We start from the raw sequence: 20,701 nt of genomic DNA, 5'->3' as shown, positions 1-20,701 counted from the left end.
CATGTCAAAATATGCAATAGGAAAAAAGTTATATGACTTTACAAAAACGCACACATAGTGTTAGGCAAGCGGCAGCAACCCCTAAAATGATGTTATACCGACCACGAAAATCAAGTTTAAGGTGAATGACCAATTTTGATGATTCTTTATGTTTTCGAGGTCGCGGTATCTGAATATGATGTTTATTTTTATTTAAAATTGGTGGAACATGCTCAAAAATCAAATTTTATGCAAAAATGCAAAAAATCAATTAAGATGATTTTTTAAAGTTAACTAGCTGTATCTTTGATTGCTGTAAATATTTCCTTTTGAAAATGTTACTGTGTTATCTTTGAAGTATTTAGACAACAATGAGATTTGTCCAAGATGTTTAAACCAATTAAAAGAGGAGTTGTTAATTTTTAAACATTTTGCCAGACAAATTTTTTAGCTTATAATAATATTAGACATAATAAGTCATGAAGAAGTTTTCTGGATAATTTCAAGTCAAAATATGCAATAGGAAAAAAGTTATGTGACTTTATAAACGAGTAGTACTCCCTCCAAAATTTTTTTTCAGTTTTTTTTCAAATTCAAAAGACGAAAAATTTTCAAATCGATTTTTCTAGAAAACTGTGTGTCCTACCGACTTAAAGCAAGAGTGCCTTTTAGTACTCGAATACCTAACAATTTAATAATCCAGAGTCAAAAATGCTAAAAATTTAAAGGCAAAAAAGTTCTTCTTCTCTTCTTCTTTTTGTATAGACATGACTCTGTCTGTTTTTTCAATGTGCCTCTAGTAAGTTGTCGTTCCATCGTTTTCGTGGTCTTCCCACTGATCGTCTTCCTATTGGGGAACCGTCTCTCGCTGTCCTGACTACCCTATTTGTTGTCATTCGGCTTATGTGGTCATTCCATTCTATTCTTCTGCTTCTTACCCAGTTATTAATGCTATCCACCTTGCATATCGTCGTATATCTGTACTTCTAGCTCTGTCCCAGAGAGTCTTACCATCGATTTTTCGAAGGGTTTTCATCTCCGCTGTTTCTAGCATTCTTTTTGTCCTTTCTGTATCAGGTCGTGTTTCTGCCGCGTATGTCATTATTGGTCTGATGACTGTTTTGTAAATTCTGCCTTTCATTTCTTTCAAGTCAGGCAAAAAAGTTATGCGATAAAATAACCGTAGCCCTAACCAAAACGGACGCCTATGACCGATACTAGAAATTCGCAATGGATGAAATCGATTATCCTCTAGAATTCGAGAAAATAAATATGCGTACCAATTCTCGTTTTTCTAACTAGAAGTGTTCTGAAGGTATTTAATAAAAACTAATTAAAAGACGCCATCTTCAAAGAGTTCTAGCTCCCTCAGGAAGCATGGTCGGTCTAGGTGAATTTGGTTAAATTGTCTTAAAATCATCTTAGGAATCTCCTGTCTTCATTTGTCGGTAGAGTTTCTGGACACCTTGTATAGAGCATTGATATATACACATATAGAGCATACACGCGGCAACCGATTTGCCGCGTTACCGTGTACGTTCCACACTATGCGTGCAACGAGCGCGCGGCCGATACCGATTTTTAAAGTCATATAACTCTTTTCCTATTGTATATTTTGACTTGAAAACTTCCAGAAAACTTCCTCACGGGTTATATTTTAATGTTGTGTTAGTAAAAATTTTAGGCTAAAAAGTTCGTCGCTCAACTTTTTTAAGTAAACATGAACTTAACGGAATGTGACGACAAAATGTTTAAAAATTAATAACTCCTCTTTCATTGTTTAAACATTTCGGACAAATCTCGTTATTATCCAAATACTTGAGAGATGATACAGTAAAATTTTCAAAGGAAAATATCCACAGCGACCAAAGATACAGCGAGTTAAATTTGAAAAATAATTTAAATTAATTTTTTGCATTTTTGCATAAAATTTGATTTTTGAACTTGTTCCACCAAATGTAGATGAAAATAAACTTCATATTCGGATTCAGCGACCTCGAAAATATAAAGAATGACCAAAATTGGTCATTCACCATAAAGTTGATTTTCGTGGTCGGTATAACGTGATTTTAGGGGTTGCTGCCGCTCACCTATTTGTCCTATTGGTGACAAAAAGTAATATCAAGTGAATTCGTGAAATGAAAATTGTCTCCTGTCAAATTAAAATTTGTCATTAACAGTGCATTTGAAGAATGTGGTGTTAAATGTTGGTGACCCCACTATAGTACCTACTGTTCGGAGTATTTGGTAAAATTGGCAAAAAAAATTACTAAATAGTTAATAATTACTAAATAGTTAGTAATTTTGCAAGTTTTTGCACACAAAAATTACCTACTAAAACCACTAGCCGGTTGTGTCTGAGTTTAGCGAACAGACTATACCTACTTTGGACAAACTTATAGCAGACATTATAGACCAATCAAGTTAGTAAAAAATAAGCCGTTTTTCGACATAATTGAAAAGACGAGGTTTGACAGTTGAAATGTGTAGTATGAGATATTACAAAAGGGCTACCATCTTGGGATTCATCAATTTTTTAGTGGAACAATTTTTAAATAAACAATCAAAACGTCAAACTTAGTTTTGTGCTCATAACTTAAAAACTTGTTTATTTAGAGATTTGACGTTCACAGGTAACTTTTTTAGAATAAAAAGATACATCGAATTAGATACGCTAAATGAAATCGGTTAATAAACAAAAAAGTTATTGCAAAACAGACTACAAAATCAATGTTTTTTAATATTGTTAATAACAATTTTATTGTTTATTAGAATATGTTTAAATATACCTAAACTTGAGGGCATTATGGTGTTTGAATGGTGTGCAAAAAATGGTCCAGATCTGTTTAATAGTTTTCGCAAAATTGAATTTGTTTATAAATTTTTTTGAAAAACGAGCTAATTTCTGAGGCTAGTCCAGTTAATATAGCTGAATGTATCTTAATAATCCGGAGCTCATTTCCTTCGTTAAGATGTATACTAACAGCCTATGAAAAAAAAAGTAAAAAAAAATTACATATACGTATACAAAATTATTTGTTAATAAATAGCAGTTTTTAAGCTTATAAACAATTACAATAATTTCGTAGAAATTAGATCAAATTAAATGGCAATAAAAAATACGGAAAGCTGGTTAAAATACACAACTTGTAAAAAAAATTTTAGGTCGTACGACCCTTGGGGTCTGAGATAGCCCCTTTTTTTGAAAAAATCACTGTTACGTTAATTAACAACACTAAGATCTGAAATTAACCAATATTTTATAAGAAAAGTCAACGTTTTTAACAAAGTTTTTAGCAAGAAAAAATGTTAAAAACTGTTTAAACAGTAGTGTTATAAACAAAAAGTATTTTGCGTTCCGACTAAAGTAAAAACTAGCGGGCGTAGTCGACTGACTGAATAGTGGGCGTGGTTGGCGACCGGCAACAACTCCTAAAATTACGTTATACCGACCACAAAAATCAACTTTAAAGTGAATAACAAATTTTCGTCATTCCTTATGTTTTCGAGGTCTCCGAATCCGAATATGGAGTTTATTTTTTTCTAGAATTAGTGGAACATGTTCAAAAATCAAATTTTATGCCAAAATGCGATAAATCAATTTTGATGATTTTTCAATTTTAACTCACTGTATTTTTGGTCGCTGTAAATATTTCCTTTTGAAAATTTTAATGTGCTATCTTTGAAGCATTTAGATAACAATGAGATTTGTCCAAAATGATTAAACACAATAAAAGAAAAGTTGTTAATTTTTAAACATTTTGTCGTCAGATTTCGTTAGTTTCATGCTTACAAAAAAAGTTGAGTGACAAACTTTTTAGTTTATAATTTTAACTAACACAGAAATAAAATATAATTCATAAAGAAGTTTTCCAAAAAAATTTAATTTAAAATATGCAATAGGAAAAATGTTATGTAACTTTATAGACGAGCGGCACACTGGCACACCCCAAAAAAAGCTTATTTCTCGAGATACTGATACTAATTTTGGTAATACTTTATATTTTTGATGGTGCTGAAAACGAAAATTAGGGTTGTTTTCAAAAAATGCCCCTTTTTTTTTGAAAAAATCACTGTTACGTTAATTAACAACACTAAGATCTGAAATTAACCAATATTTTATAAGAAAAGTCAAAGTTTTTAACAAAGTTTTTAGCAAGAAAAAATGTTAAAAATTGTTAAAACGGTAGTATTATAAACAAAAAGTATTTTGCGTTGCGACTAAAGTAAAAAAAAATAATGGGCGTAGCCGAATGAGAATAAATTCGCGGACTACCATTCGCTAGCACTAGACCGTTGCAGCCCATTTTTAACATTGACAGTATACCGGATTTGAAGCTTAATATTATATTTATATATTTTGGTAGAAACTTGCATTTTATGAATATTATTATCTTGCAAATTTATTTAGTAAAATTATATTTTAAATAAATAAATTTAAAAAATGACAATAAAAAGGCCACTTAAAAAAGGTTTATACATCCCATTAGCTGCTTTGTATTGGATAATTTTGCAATGAAAATAAGATAAAAATGATTATTTTAATGTGGTACCATAGATAAAAAAAAATAGTAAACTTGGTACAGTAGAACCCGATTGGTAGGTATAGGCCATTTTTTATTCTCTATTTTGAATCCGTGTGTAGTCCAGGCTGTATCGGTGACCCCGTTAGGTAAATTATTCCGATTCTTATTTTTTGTACAAACTTACTCAAAAAAAAGTTCCTTATAACAAATCCAAAGGGTACCAAGAGCTACCGCGGCCGGAAAATTGTTTAAACAATTTTTCATTAGTTTTCTGTTAACTTATAAAAGTTGGGTGACAAACTGTTCAGTTTATAATTTTAATCAACGCAGCATTAAAACATAGGTCCTGAAGAAGTTTTCTGGAAAATTTCAAGTCAAAATATTCAACAGAAAAAAAGTTACGCGACCTTATAGACAAGTGGTATTCCCCAAAAAAAAAAAACGCTCATTTCTCGAGATATCAACCACACTGTGGTGAATGGCTAATTTTGGTCTTACTTTATGTTTTTGATGGTGCTGAAAACGAAAATGAGTTTTATTTTGTATTTTAGATGGGGAAACATTGTCAAAATCGAAATTTTACCCTAAAAATAAATAAATTTGAAATCACGTTTTTCTTAAAATTAAAAGTTACACCACCTTTTTTCTATAAAACATTTTGTTCTCTGTACTCTAGATTTTAACATAAAATTAATTGAACAGCTAAATTTCAAATTTTGTCACTCAACTTTTGCGATTAAACTTTGCAATTCAATAATCTGCACCTTTTACTTCAAACAATTTATAACTTTCTTTATAGCAAGACAGAAATATTGAAGCAGGTCCCATTGTCTTCAGAATGGTGAGAAATATATACTATAAAAATTTCAGAAAAAAATATTACAATGGAACTGAGTTGTAGCAAGTTAAACTTGATAAACAAGTGCCAGTGTGCCGCTCGTCTATAAAGTCACATAACATTTTTCCTATTGCATATTTTAAATTAAATTTTTTTGGAAAACTTCTTCATGAATTATATTTTATTTCTGTGTTAAAATTATAAACTAAAAAGTTTGTCACTCAACTTTTTTTGTAAGCATGAAACTAACGAAATCTGACGACAAAATGTTTAAAAATTAACAACTTCTCTTTTAATATGTTTAATCATTTTGGACAAATCTCATTGTTATCTAAATGCTTCAAAGATAACACAGTAAAATTTTCAAAAGTAAATATTTACAGCGACCAAAAATACAGTGAGTTAAAATTGAAAAATCATCAAAATTGATTTATCGCATTTTGGCATAAAATTTGATTTTTGAACATGTTCCACTAATTCTAGAAAAAAATAAACCCCATATTCGGATTCGGAGACCTCGAAAACATAAGGAATGACGAAAATTTGTTATTCACTTTAAAGTTGATTTTTGTGGTCGGTATAAGGTAATTTTAGGAGTTGCTGCCGGTCGCCTACCGCGCCCACTATTCAGTCCGTCGACTACGCCCGATATTTTTTACTTTAGTCGGAACGCAAAATATTTTTGTTTATAACACTACTGTTTAAACAATTTTTAACATTTTTTCTTGCTAAAAACTTTGTTAAAAACTTTGACTTTTCTTATAAAATATTGGTTAATTTCAGATCTTAGTGTTGTTAATTAACGTAACAGTGATTGTTTCAAAAAAAGGGACTATCTCAGACCCCAAGGGTCGTACGACTTAAAATTATTTTTACAAGTTGTGTATTTTAACCAGCTTTCCGTATTTTTTATTGCCATTTAATTTAATCTAATTTCTACGAAATTATTGAAATTGTTTATAAGCTTAAAAACTGCTATTTATTAACAAATAATTTTGTGTACGTATATGTAATTTTTTTTACTTTTTTTTTTCATACGCTGTTAGTATACATCTTAACGAAGGAAATAAGCCCCGGATTATTGAGATCCATTCAGCCATATTAACTGGATCAGCCTCAGAAATTAGCTCGTTTTTCAAAAAATTTTATAAACAAATTCAATTTTGCGAAAACTATTTAACAGATCTGGACCATTTTTTGCACACCATTCAAACACCATAATGTCCTCAATTTTAGTTATATTAAAACATATTCTAATAAACAATAAAATTGTTATTAACAATATTCAAAAACAGTGATTTTGTCTTCCGTTTTGCAATAACATTTTTGTTTATTAACCGATTTTCATTTAGCGTATCTCATTCGATGTATCTTTTTTTTCTGAAAAAGTTATCTGTGGACGTCAAATTTCTAAATAAACAAGTTTTTAAGTTATGAGCAAAAAACTAAGTTTGACGTTTTGATTGTTTATTTAAAAAATGTTCCACTAAAAAATTGATGAATCCCAAGATGGTAGTCTTTTTGTAATATCTCATACTACACATTTCAACTGTCAAACCTCGTCTTTTCCGTTATGTCTAGAAAAAACCTAACTTGATTGGCCTATTAATAAATTATAGAGGTTATAGACGTTCATAGCCTGCTTGGCTCTGATATACATTCCTAGAAAGTGGAGAGAGGTACGTGTGGTATTCATACGAAAACCAGGTAAGATGACTACACTCTGCCAAAGTCTTTCCGACCAATTAGTCTAACATCGTTTCTCTTGAAAAATATGGAAAGACTATGCGAGAGGTACATAAAGGATGCAGTTCTGGTTTATAACCAACTTTACCCAAATCAACATGCATATACTGCGTGAAGATCTACCGATTCTACATTGCATCAAGTACTGGGAAGAATTGAAAGGTCGCTGGATAATAAAGAATCCACGCTAGGTATATTCATAGACATTGAGGGAGAGTTTGATAAAACCACATTCCCAACCATTACCCAACAGCTCAATGTCAGCAATGTCTCCTTGGCCGTAAGGGAATGTATATTCAGTATGCTCTCCAATAGATCAATGAGCATAAGCTTAGGTGTGGTATAAGATAAGCTTAGGTGTGGTATAAGATAAGCAATAGGTATGGTTACGAGGGGATGTCTACAGAAAGGGTGCTATCACCACTCATCTAGAAGATAGTTCTAAGACACCTTTGTTGACCAACTCAGCAGGAACGGTTTCTACATAATAGCCTACGCAGTCGACATAATTGTCTTGCAAAGTGGTGAGTTTAAGAACACATGTGAGAGATTACAAGTTGCTCTCAGACTAATAAAAATATAGTGTAAGAAACACTTATTGTCTATAAATCCAAAGAAGACAGAGATGGTCCTCTTCGCCAGAAAAAAGGATCACGGGCTTAATACCCCCAAGGATTCTAAACTGCAGTCTAAACTTCTCTGCAGAGGTGAAATACCTTGGTATTACCCTTGACAGGAAGTTAACATGGAACTCCTACTTAGATAGTAGAGCTAGAAGAGCATATATTGCCTATTTATTAACAGTGTCGGCGAACGGTCTGACGCACATGGGGTTTTAGATCAGGGTGATCACCTGGATTTACACTACTGTCATTAGGCCAATGCTAACTTACGGATGCTAACTATTGCTTGGGTACCAAAAGTGCTACAGGCAACAGCGATTAAGAAACTAAACCATATTCAGCAGATCTTCTTCTTGATGTGCCTATCCGTGACGAATGTTGGCGATCATCATGGCAATCTTTACCTTATCTGCCGCAGCGCGCAAAAGCTGCACAGATGTTGTGTTGAACCAGGTTCTGAAGTTCTTCAACCAGGATGTTCTTCTTCTTCCTGGACCCCGTTTTCCAAATATTTTTCCAGGATGGCTTGTAGAAGGGCATATCTGGATTAATTTCGCATAATGTGTCCGAAGTACTGTAACTTTCGAGATTTGATGGTGGTCAGTACCGAATTTCCAATGAAATAAGGTTGTTTTTGAAAGAGTGATGTATAAAATAAGAATTAAGCAATAACAATATATATATTCTCTCAAATAATACAAAATAAAATTATCAATATTCGTATAAACAAAACAAATATAACGAAATATATATTATGTTATTAAAACAAAATAAAACCAATAATTGCATTAACCAAAAAAAAAACAAAATAAAATACTGTTTCTAAATCAATACTTTTTAATCTGAATTTTCCTCTATATTAGAAATTGTACTTTCAGATTCTTCATCGCCATCGTCAGAAGTCTCATTCTCTTCATGATCCTTAATTGCTTATAGTAAGTCTTCACCTTCAACAAATTCCACTTCGAGTGACGTGGCTTTTATATTTATTTAGTATTCGCAATCTCCAGTGTCATTTTTTTCTTTTTTCCTGCAACATTTTCATCCGAACTATACACGTTACTGCGAATTGCAACAAGTTCTTTAACTCGGGGATTTGTAAGTCTGTTCCTCTTTTTTGAATGTATGTGTTCAAATGATGACCAATTACTTTCACATCCAGAGGAAGTTGGTACCAACTGAAGCAATCGTACTGCAACAGGTTGCAAGTGCTGATTAGTGCAAAGACCTTGCCACCACACTAATGGTTGGCAGTCTATGTCTATTTTTTCTGAAACCATAAAAGAGTTCTTGAGAAAAATCCTGATTTCGATTTAGGTATACATTGCTGCATTAGTAACAATTACACTTACCTGTAGATTGAGATGAATCGGCAATTTGCTGAAATACTTCCATACATTTTAAACTCTTCTCGTCGGAAAGGCCTTCTCCTCTAAATCGGAGATGTCAGCTTTATGGATGTCTTTGCAGCAAAAACTTATTCTCTTTTTAAGATGCCCAAGTATTTTATTACAGATAGGACTGGGGAATGAAGTTCTAGAGAGTGTTTTAATTAGTTGTTGTTTTATATCCATTAAAACTCTTGGAACCAGTGAAATATTAGGCGAATCTCTTTCTCAGATTTTAATACCCCTGGCAATAGGTTTTAATAATAATTCGACAGGGGTCACATCTTCTTCTATTTTTATTGTTTCTGAACCTATACTATACAACCTATATTACATGAAATAAATAGCAAGTATGAATTTTTCCGATTCAAACCGGTTTTTTTGAAAAAAACCGGGATTTTTCCGGTTTTTCCATTGATTAAAAAAAACCGGTTTTTTTAAACACTAGTGCAAACCTTGATGTAGGAATGATGTAGCTATATTAATTCAAAACAACTTAAAATCACGTTCTGACTAGAAGAGCAAAATATTATCCTAGAGTAAAGAAATGGCCAAAACCTATTTATATTTGGTAACTACACCCCCAGCGAAGATGCCAGTATCGGAAATAAGAAAAATTTTATGAAAAACTAATAATAGTAATAATTAACAGCAATAAGGAAATATATATCTTGGGAGATCTTAATGCCCGAGTGGAAAAGCGAGAAAATTGCACCATTATTGGAAAATAGGGAGAGACGATTATAAATCAAAACGGTACGCGACTAATCCAGCTATGTGAAGGGCTATGATTAAAAGTAATGAATCGATTTTATCCCGATAAAGATATCCATAAATATAAGTACATGGACACAGCCCACAAAACAAATGAGATCAGTTATTGATTATGTAATAATGCGCCAAAATTCAAACCCTAAAGTTTTGTTCGTAAGGATGTATTGAGGGGCAGAATACGAATCAGATCATCACTTATATCGTGGCACACGTACTATACTCGCGAGGAAAAAAAGCGACTCACTCGATAAATTGTAGTTTATGCTAAGTGTTCCGTGGGTGGTTAACGGAAACAATTAACTTAAATTAAAATAAGTGTAAAACAACGAACAGTAATACATTTATTTATTTTGGGTAAACAAGCGTGCTTCGTTTATCGTAAGAGTGTGTTGTTGACCTATCCCTGCGCTCGCTGGGGTGTGACTACCGACGGGAGGTTGTGAATCGACTGAACTGAAATCACATGTCTGTGGTTTTAAGTTAAAAACTAATTTATTGACATAAAGACGCTGGCCCTTTAGAATCGTCTTCGAATGCATTTCTTCTTTCTCATAATCCTTAGTGCCCTTCAGGGCGTCGGATTCGAATGCATTTCAAAAGTGATTTATTAAGGTCTGATAAGGTAACTATTTAATGGGGAATGTGTTTCCCAGAAAAAACATTAATTTTATACAATCTGGTTTTGTATTATAGGAGCGAAACACGTGTGAATTTTAAATGACCCATATTATTTTCGTTTAGAAAAGAAAGTTAATATTTAAAATTAGCAATTAAACAAAATAATAAATGAAGCGTATCGCTATACTTAGTAATTTCATGTTGTCTTCTTTGAATACAACTAATGCAAAAAAATATTGTCTATTACAGAGCTTCCAAAAAATAATTGTTTCATACAAATTGTCAACGTGTTGTAAAATTTGCCTACTTATCTATGGTATAGGGATAGGGAATGCAGCAAACATTGTAACGGGCATGTTCTACGCAATTTAGACGTCTATGAATTTGCCGGTGCTACTCAGTCCCTTTTCAAACGTTGACGTGTGTGTACACTTCGAAGTGCAGTAAGTAAATATTTTATAAATAGCCATACTTAGCCAATGAAGGCGGCTCAGGTAATTGCATAATTTCGAAAGCTTTATAGCCAGAGGACTGTCGCCCGTCGCCTCCTTATGGCGCAATCTGCAGTCTCAAGGGCTTACCGTCGATACCAGGAGACCGGTGGCTATAGTCGACGACCAGGTTCGGGTCGGCGACGTGTAACGCCAGAGAAGGATGATCTATTCATTGTCCTGAGTGCCTTGTGGAATCGGCACGCGACACGTATTAAGCTTCAACAATACCTGAGGAATGTTCGAAGTGTCAGCGTCACTCAGGGGATAGTTAGGAGAAGACTTAAGACTGCCATTTTACTCCCCAGCTAACACAGGCGCCCAAATTGAACGCACTTTAGGAACAAGCTCGACTTCAATTTGCCCGAGAACACCTCAATTGGGACCTTGGCCAAAGGAGCAGAGTATTATTGTCTGACGAGAGTCGAATATACTTTTAAAGCAATAGCCGAAGACGAAGCGCCTATCAAAAGCCCGGAGAACCGGTTGCCCAGTACTTCAGTATCAAAACAGTCAGCTATGAGAGTGGTTCGTGTATGTTTTAGGGTGGTATATCTTTATAAAGAAAAACAGAGCTTGTGTTCGTGTTCGTTGGTGGTTGCGGAGGAGATTTGACAGCGAATCGTTATTTTACGGATAATCTCCAAGACGATATTGTTAGTAAGCCGGTGGTCTCCAATAGACGCTGTAGGCTGCGTAAAACGTGTATTGGAGACCACCGCCTTATGCCGGCTACGTAGGCGACGGCTTCATGCATATGCATGATAACGCTCTCTATCTATCACACAGCGAGGATTACGAAAAATTACCTGGCCAACACCAATATAACAACAATGAACTGGTCTCCATTGAGTCCGGATACGAATCACATCGAGCGCCTATGGAATGAGCTCAAACGCAGGGTTCGGGTACGTAATCCAACACCAGCGACAGTGGCGGAGCTAAAAACTGCATTATTTGAAAAGGGGAACCGACTCTTTAGGAATCAATCAGAAACTTAATAGTCGAGAAAATGAAGCATTTTGGCTCGCAATTTTTTCGTCCAGCGTGGATTTGCTTGAAATTTTCACAGAAAGTAGAGAATAGTCCAAGGATCATTTTCTATATCATGCCTCTGTACGCTAAAACCTTGGGGGTGGTTGCCACCTGCCACCTCATCTCAAGGGGTGGGAATTTTTTATTACATTCTAACCATGTAAATCGATGTAAAAAGTAATTCTAAGAAAACAATTTTTTTAAAATTTTCTTCGTAAAACATATTTTTCGAGTTATTCGCGCTTGCAAGTAACAGTTTTTCGTCGAAAAAATCGACTTTTTTAGAGGGTTTTTTGAGAATACCTCGAAAAATACGCATTTAATCAAAAAACTGCAACGCAAACTAAATTTTTTTTTCTATAATACCTTTAAGACCAATACAAACCGAGATCCGGCATGTTAAAGGTTAGCTTTTCTCGTCAAACGCTTAATTTGAAATATTCAAAGCCAAATAACGGGAATACTTTTCATTTTTCGAGGAAAACTTAAATTATCTTTTTTCAAGTATACAATTAAACCTTTCAAAGAATAATAACAAAAAATTTCTAGCATGAAAATAGAGCGACTTATGATCGAAAAAGGTCAGTATCTGCTTTTCTCTACGAAAAAATCTGTGAAAATAACCCCCTAACTACCCTCCTAATTAAAAATTGGTCTTTACCTTTCTGTAATTCCTTGTATATTTGTATTGTCAATACACCCAAGAAGTTTGACCAATTCAAAAGGTCTAATTTTAGAAAAATTGGAGTTTAAAGAAACATTGATTTTTTGCAATTTCGTATTTTTCACCTTTTACTTCAAAATATCTTCGAAAATACTGGAGATAGGAAAAAAATGATGGACTACTAAATGATAGCTTTTTTAATAATTAAAATTATATTGTGCATATATTTTCATTACAGTGAACAGTTAGCGAGATATAGCTGTTTAAAGCCTCTATTTACGAGCAAACACCCCCTTATTCGAGCCCTTTAAACCCACCACAATTAAAAACTAAGGGATCTAACGGAATTTAATTCACATAGTCTTATAGCTCTTCAAAAGTCCTACAAAATAATTTTTGAAAAAACTTTTTATCGCCAAAAATGAAGGAGATATGTTTATAAAACGAATTTTTTTTTCGAAAAATTCGAATAGTCCGCTTATGGAAGATTTTCAATGCATGTATAATACCATAAAACTGGTTCGTATACTGGAAGATGACTTAAAAACTATTTGTATTTGTACTTCTACATATTTGTAAATTCGTATTTTTGTGTAATTAAATGTTTTTGTAATTCTTTAATTCTACTTTTTTTTCAGTATAGATTTATTAAATTATCTACTTATAAAAATTGTAATGTTCTTAAGGGTGGTTTTTAAGGGTCGAAATATTATGATATTATATCCTAAACCATAAAACAATCATTATTTTTAGCCAATCAAAACCAAATTTTACCCATATTAAAGTTTACAATATTTTTATATAATTTTTGACAATAAGGGGCAGTTTACACCCTTAATTATAATCGACGCCCTTGAGCATGTTATAGAATATGAAGTACAGGGTGAGATGATCCTAATCCCAAATTTTTATGTAAATCGATGCAAGCCGAAACTTTTCTTTTAGGATAAGTAATTTTTTATATATAGCTCCAAGGGTGATTTTAAGGGTTGAAATATTATGATAGTATATCTTAAAGCATAAAACAATCATTATGTAACTAATAAGAACCAAATGTTGACAATATTAAAGCTTAAAATGTTATTTTATAATTTTTTACAAGTAGTTTTTTAGGGGTAGTTTTCATCCTTAAAAAACCAAAAGCGTACCTCAATATAGAAAATGAACTAGAGGGTGAAATGAGCCTAATCCCAAATTTCTGTACAAATCGATGCTGGACGAAAAAATTGCGAGGTTTTGCCATTTTTTCAGTTTCATTTCCTCGACTACAATAAGGTCCGTAAGATCTCGCATGGAAAGTGTAATACAACACAGAGGAGGAAATACTCAGTATCAATTTTGGTTTTTTATGTTAATTTACTTTTATATTCATTACATAATGACTTTCATTCATAACATGCTTTCTCATACAATATTCATCATCTCACATCACTTATGGTCATTGCAATAAAAATTACTTCTGTTCACAATATTTTACTTCTAATTTTACATATATGTGAATAGACACAAACATCATAGTAAAAAAATATAACTTATTTTACTTTTGAGTCGATTTTTTTGCTCGCAAGTGTAGTTAACTATCGAGAAAAAACTGTAGAAATCAATCAGAGCAGAACACATTCGAGATTAATAGCAAAAGAAGGAACATCTAAAAAATACAACAAAGCAGAAAAGTAATCCAAACATTTATGTCGTTTATTTGTTTCATTTGAATGATTATAATGAGCACTATTTTCAGGTTAATTTTGAACGCATTCAAACTCAGTAAATTGCTTAAAAAAAAAACTAAAAGAATACTGTAAATGGTTCAAAATGTAATCCAAAGTAATCTTATTTTTTTCGCAGACACTGTTTTGCACCAATATCATCATCCCAATGTTGTTCTGAAGCTATTTTCTTGTGGCATTTTTATAATCAAGTATATTCAAATGGGAAATAAGCCACAATTTTACCTAAAAATGATTTTATTAACGTTTCGACGCCCAAGTCGGGTGTCGTTGTCAAAATACAAAATAATACTAAATAAACAAAAATGGTGTTGCTTAGTAAAAAATTCTTCTAATAATTTATTTAATCTGACTCATTTATATAATTGTGAATGCGAACAATTTTATATAGGTGAAACGTCAAGACCATTAGACGTTAGAGTAAATGAACATCAGTCCTATATAAAAAATAGAGAATTTGATAGATCTCAAATATGTCAACACGCATGGGATAATGAACATAGAGTTCAGTGGAGAGATTCAAGTATAGTCCTGAAAGAAGCAGATAGTAAAAAGAGAAAAATCAAAGAAGCGGCTCTAATTATGCTAAATGAAACCAATTGTGTCGCAAATTCCTCGGTAGAATGCAGTAGGATGTGGTTACCTATATTAAAGGAGGAAGTCAATAAAAAGAAAATACCACAATTAGTAAATCAGTAACATATCGAGTTAGTACATATTTAGTATTTTAGTATTATTTAAAATTTAAAATATCAAGTCAGAATTTGGTATTATTTTTGAGAATAAACTAAATGTAAACCCAAATACTTACGATGTCGGGATAGTATCACGAGGTTTTTTCCTGGTTTTCCCTCGTGATTTACTATGGAATCTCTAACGCGAGAATTTCAGTGCCACCATTGCATTTGGTTGTCTTTTTAAAGACAGATCACATGCTATGATTTTTTGTGGCGGATATTCTTGAGTTGGGATTGATTTCATATAATCGAATGAACTATCTTTTAGTAAAGTCGTCCCAGGAACGCAACTCATCAATATTGGTAATATCATTTTAAAGTCGTCTACTTTAAAATGTATAATACGTGTCTGAATTGCCGATATAAATGAGTCAGATTAAATAAATTATTAGAAGAATTTTTTACTAAGCAACACCATTTTTGTTTATTTAGTATTATTTTGTATTTTGACAACGACACCCGACTTGGGCGTCGAAACGTTAATAAAATCATTTTTAGGTAAAATTGTGGCTTATTTCCCATTTGAATATACTTGATCATCCCAATATCTATATCATGACGTCAGAGGAGAGCGCGTAGCGACCATAGAGGCCGTGACGCGTGAATTAAAAGAGTAAAAAAAGAGGGAAAAGGAAGCTGAAATTAATGCGACGTGTTGAAGTACTCAAAGTGGAGGTGGAGGAATACGGAAAAGGGAAAAAAGACCGTTTGAACCGAGAGTGCAACCTAATTTTCATGAGTAGCGGGAATACCGATTTTTATTGAGGAGAAAACGTTACGCGAGAAAACCGTTCCGAGCCTTTACTGTTCACTAGAACAAATCTAAATGTAATCGGATTGTGTACTTTGTGAAACGGTCAAGAGATATTAAGGCAGATTAAAAATTAAACTAACGAAAAAAGTTATTTGATTTAGTTACCTTAACTATCCAACATATTAAATATTATTACAAGTAGAGGCAGATCCTATTTTACTTCAAATCAGGCCCGATGCACTTCACAATTTTCGGACCCTTAAATACATTTGAATAATAATATTAACATTTTTAAATGTATTAATTATTTAATAGAAATATAGTTGCACGAGAAAATAAAATTTATATTTAAACAATTAAACATTGTTTAAAGGGATAGGCGCAAACTTTCGGCTTTAGTGCTATTTAAATGCATTCGTTTTAAACGCGGAATGGAAGATTACGTTACTACCGAGGGCCGAAAGTCCCTGAAATCTTCGATAATGTTTATTTTAATAAGTTACAGGGGTGAAAAAAAGAGAAAATTAAGTGTGATTTTTAATTTTAAATATGTATCTTATTCAAAACAAACTTTTTATTTATTCTAAGGGACATTCGGCCCTCGGTAATAATGTAATCTTTCATTCTGCGTATAATTTTTTTAATATTTATTAGTTTTTTGAGGATTCCAAAAAATGAATGGATTTAAAGAGCATTGAAGCCGAAAGTTTGCGCCTATTCACTTAATTATAACTCTTATGATTATCATTGCCCGTTCGTAAAATGAAATAATTTTGAAAAATTGTTTTGGTATAATAAACATGTTTTGTTTGGTGATCTTTCCGGGCCCAATTCAAATACGGGCCTGAGGCAGGTGCCTCACGGGCCACGGGCCTAGTGGTAAAATAGGCCCTGAGTAGAGGAGTATTATTTGGAGAGGAGTGAGTTGTAGTGACTTCATATTCGATTGGTAGACCAGGGCGCATCTGTAAAAATATTAGTACATTTGGATGTTGAGAGGTGACTTATATTTTTTTTGCAGAAATGGCTTGAAAATAAGTCATATAATAATATTTGAGTTATCCTCCCACTCAAAAAGGTCCGGAACATTGTTTAAATAATCAAAATGTCAAAAAATTAAAGAAAAATTCGATTTTTTTTTATTCGTTTTTGATTATAACTTTAAAAGTATTCATTTCCGAGAAAAGTTGCGCTGACATAAAAGTTGCGTAATTAAATTTCCTACAACATAGGATTAGTTAAAGATTTTAAAAATGTCACCTTTGTTGCAAAATATCAAGAATTGCGAAAAAAAAAACATAAAAATTTAAGTATTCGCATTTTACGTTTTTTAACCATTTGTGCTACACTTAGGACCTTCATATTTCACCCAGAAAAACTTTATGATACAATAAAACCATACTATAAATATTTCATTAAGATCAGTTTAATAGATTTTGCAAAATAAATTTTGAAATCCATCTTTCGCAAAAAAATTCATTTTTTCAAAATGTTGCAGGACTGAAAATAAAGCAGACAGCTAGTTATTTTTTTACATATATTATAGAAGAATACTGTACATTTCATTTGCAAATTGCAAAATTAAAATAGATTAACTACCACAGCGTCAGGAATTTTTTAAATAAAGAATAATTTTTGGTGCTACGCGCATGACAGCGGATACGTTGGCTCTGATTGGGCATTCCAAGGACCTTTGATAATGATTGATAAATTTTACTTTTTGGTACATTTAGTTATAAATAAATAAATTTGTTTATTGCAAAATAAAAACACATAATCTGCCTGTGACATAACACTTTTTTTAGCAAAAACTTTCTTTGTTCATATATTTTAACTTGGAGAATAAAATTTTATTATTTTTAAACATATGCAATTGTTTAAACAACATTTCACAAACAATAATCAAATTAGTTTGATTTTTGTGGAATTAAAATATTAAAATACAACAAAAAATAGAGCAAGAAAATAATACATTAAATAAAGATTGGAAGAAATTTTGGTGGAAATCAACTTGTGTGAATTAAACACCGCTGTCCTGCGCGTAGCACCAAAAATTAATGTTTATTTAAAAAAGTTCCTGACGCCGTGGTAGTTAACCGATTTTAATTTTGCAAATTGCTAATGAAAGGTAGAGTATTCTTCTATATGCAAAAAATATTCAAACTTTTGAATTCAAAAATTCAAAAATTAAAATTAAAAAAAAAAACTTTAACTTTAATTTAAATTTAAAAATAATGACAGTTTGCTGTTTTATAAACATACACTGTGTCCGTAAAGTATGGAACAAATTCTTTTTTAGCTAAACAGAGCATTTTAAGAAATAATCCTGAAATACGTCGATTTTTGATTTTGATTTACCGTATTTTAAAATAATATTCTAATATACAGGGTGAATTACTTTCGAGTAATGACGTCACCGTCATTTTTTTTAAATGGAACACCCCCATTTTGTTTCAATTTTCGGATTACTCTAGCTGAGCTGATTCCAAAAATGTATCACATGTTGATTCAAATTGGTACAGGGTGGACAAAAATACAATAGCTTTGTGTGTGTTCATAAAGTAACGCGTTAGTTAAATTAACAATATTATCAAAAATACTTATTGTATTTTTGATATTTTATTTAATTTTTGATTTTAATTAATTTTTGATATTGTTTAATTTAATATTTTAATTTAATATCAAAAATTAATTAAAAATTAATATTATGAGCACACACAAAACTATTGTATTTTTGTCCACCCTGTACCAATTTGAATCAACATGTGATACATTTTAGGAATCAGCTCAGCTAGAGTAATCCGAAAATTGAGACAAAATGGGGGTGTTCCATTAAAAAAAAAATGACGGTGACGTCATTACTCGAAAGTAATTCACCCTGTATATTAGAATATTATTTTAAAATACGGTAAATTAAAATCAAAAATCGACGTGTTTCAGGATTATTTCTTAAAATGCTCTGTTTAGCTAAAAAAGAATTTGTTCCTTACTTTACGGACACAGTGTATATGTTTGAAAATGTTTCGTTTGCTAGATACGGGATGTTGAATTTTTTCTTACAAACTGACGATTTATTTATTGCTCTAAAACCAGTTGAGATATGCAAATGAAATTTGGTAGGTTTTAAGAGATCTATTGCAGATTATTTGACATAAAATTAAGAATTTTATATTCACTATTAGCGTGCATACGGATAATATGATCGGTCATATTACCCGTATGCGCGCTAATGATGAATATTAAATTCTTAATTGTGTGTCAAAAAATGTGCAATAACTACGTCTTAACACCCACCAAATTTCATTTGCATATCTCAACCGGTTTTAGAGCAATAAATAAATCGTCAGTTTGTAACAAAAAATTGAACATCCCGTATCTCGAAAACTAAGCATTTGCGGACATTATGTTTATAAAGCAAACGGTCATTATTTTTTCATGTAGAATTACCCCTTAAAGTTTGTCGCACTTATTTAGAAACACCGTGTATTGTGTATTGATGAAGAACATGTCTAATTGTTAAAGTACCTAACTTTTTTATTATCCAACATAAACGAATGAATCAAGAAACAGAATGTTAAGAAAACCTGAGGCTATAATTGGGTTTTAATTTCAGTATTTTATAAATGCTAGAATATTCCACAGGGTAATGCGAACTTTGAGAAAAAAACAAAGTTTGATTCGTACACCCGGTATACAATAAAAATTTACCTGTTTAGCAACAATATTATTACAGCGATATTGTTAAAGAATAAGGCTATAACATATTTAAAAAATCACTTAAATCGGCCAACAGGTTTAGGAAATACGAGACATCAAAAATGACCAAATTTTTAAGTGGACCGATTTCTATGCACGTAAGGTTAGTTTGGCCTAAGCTAAACTAGTTTATCCTATCGCGTTTGGCCTAGGAGAAACTAGTTTTACCTAGGCCAAACTAGTTTGTCCTGAAATCGGTTTGGCCGGTAAAATATACAGTGTTCTTCAAATAAAACTATCCACCTTAAATAACTTTTGAACCACTGATTTTTAGAAAAAACGCAAAAATACGTCAAATAATACTTGAAAGGGGAGACATTCGAGAGTTATCAAGTAACTCTATGAGAATACGGTAACGTTATAAATAACATGTAAAGTATACAGTAAAATAGCGTTACCGTATTCTCCTAGGGTTACTTGATAACTCTCTATTATGCCATATTAAGGTTTGCCGGGAAAGACACCCCCTCACCCCCGTATCATTCCTTAATTTTATTTTAAATTAGGTACTTCCACCTTTTTTTATTTTATATTTGCATTCTCCTCTTTGTATTTATTTCAAAAATGTATAACACATGATGCTTAAAATGATTAGTGTACGAGAAAAATTAAATACAAAAGCAAGAAAACTGGATTTAAAAGAATTATTGTTTTAAGAATTTTATTACATACATACATTTAGAATAAACATTTCACTACCAAAAATTTTAACAATTATTCAAAATGACTTTTGAAATTTTGAATAGTCATTGTTAAAATTTTTGGTAGTGAAATGTTCATTCTAAATGTTATAAAATTGTTAAAAAAATAATTTTTATTGAATCCAGTTTTCTTGCTTTTGTATTTATTTTTCTCATAACCTAATCACTTTAAGCATTCAGTGTACATTTTTAAAATCAGAAAAGGGATGATACGGGGGGTGAGAGGGTGCCTTTCCCGGCAAGCTTAAATATGGCATAATGCCTCCCCCTTCAAGTATTATTTGACGTGTTTTTGCGTTTTTTCTAAACAGACTTCGCATATACACCATTTTTTTTCACTTTTT

This window comes from Diabrotica virgifera, chromosome 4 (assembly GCF_917563875.1).
Source record: "Diabrotica virgifera virgifera chromosome 4, PGI_DIABVI_V3a".
NCBI classification, from domain to species: domain Eukaryota; kingdom Metazoa; phylum Arthropoda; class Insecta; order Coleoptera; family Chrysomelidae; genus Diabrotica; species Diabrotica virgifera.
The sequence above is the reverse complement of the archived record's forward strand: the minus strand, read 5'-3'. Positions refer to the sequence as shown.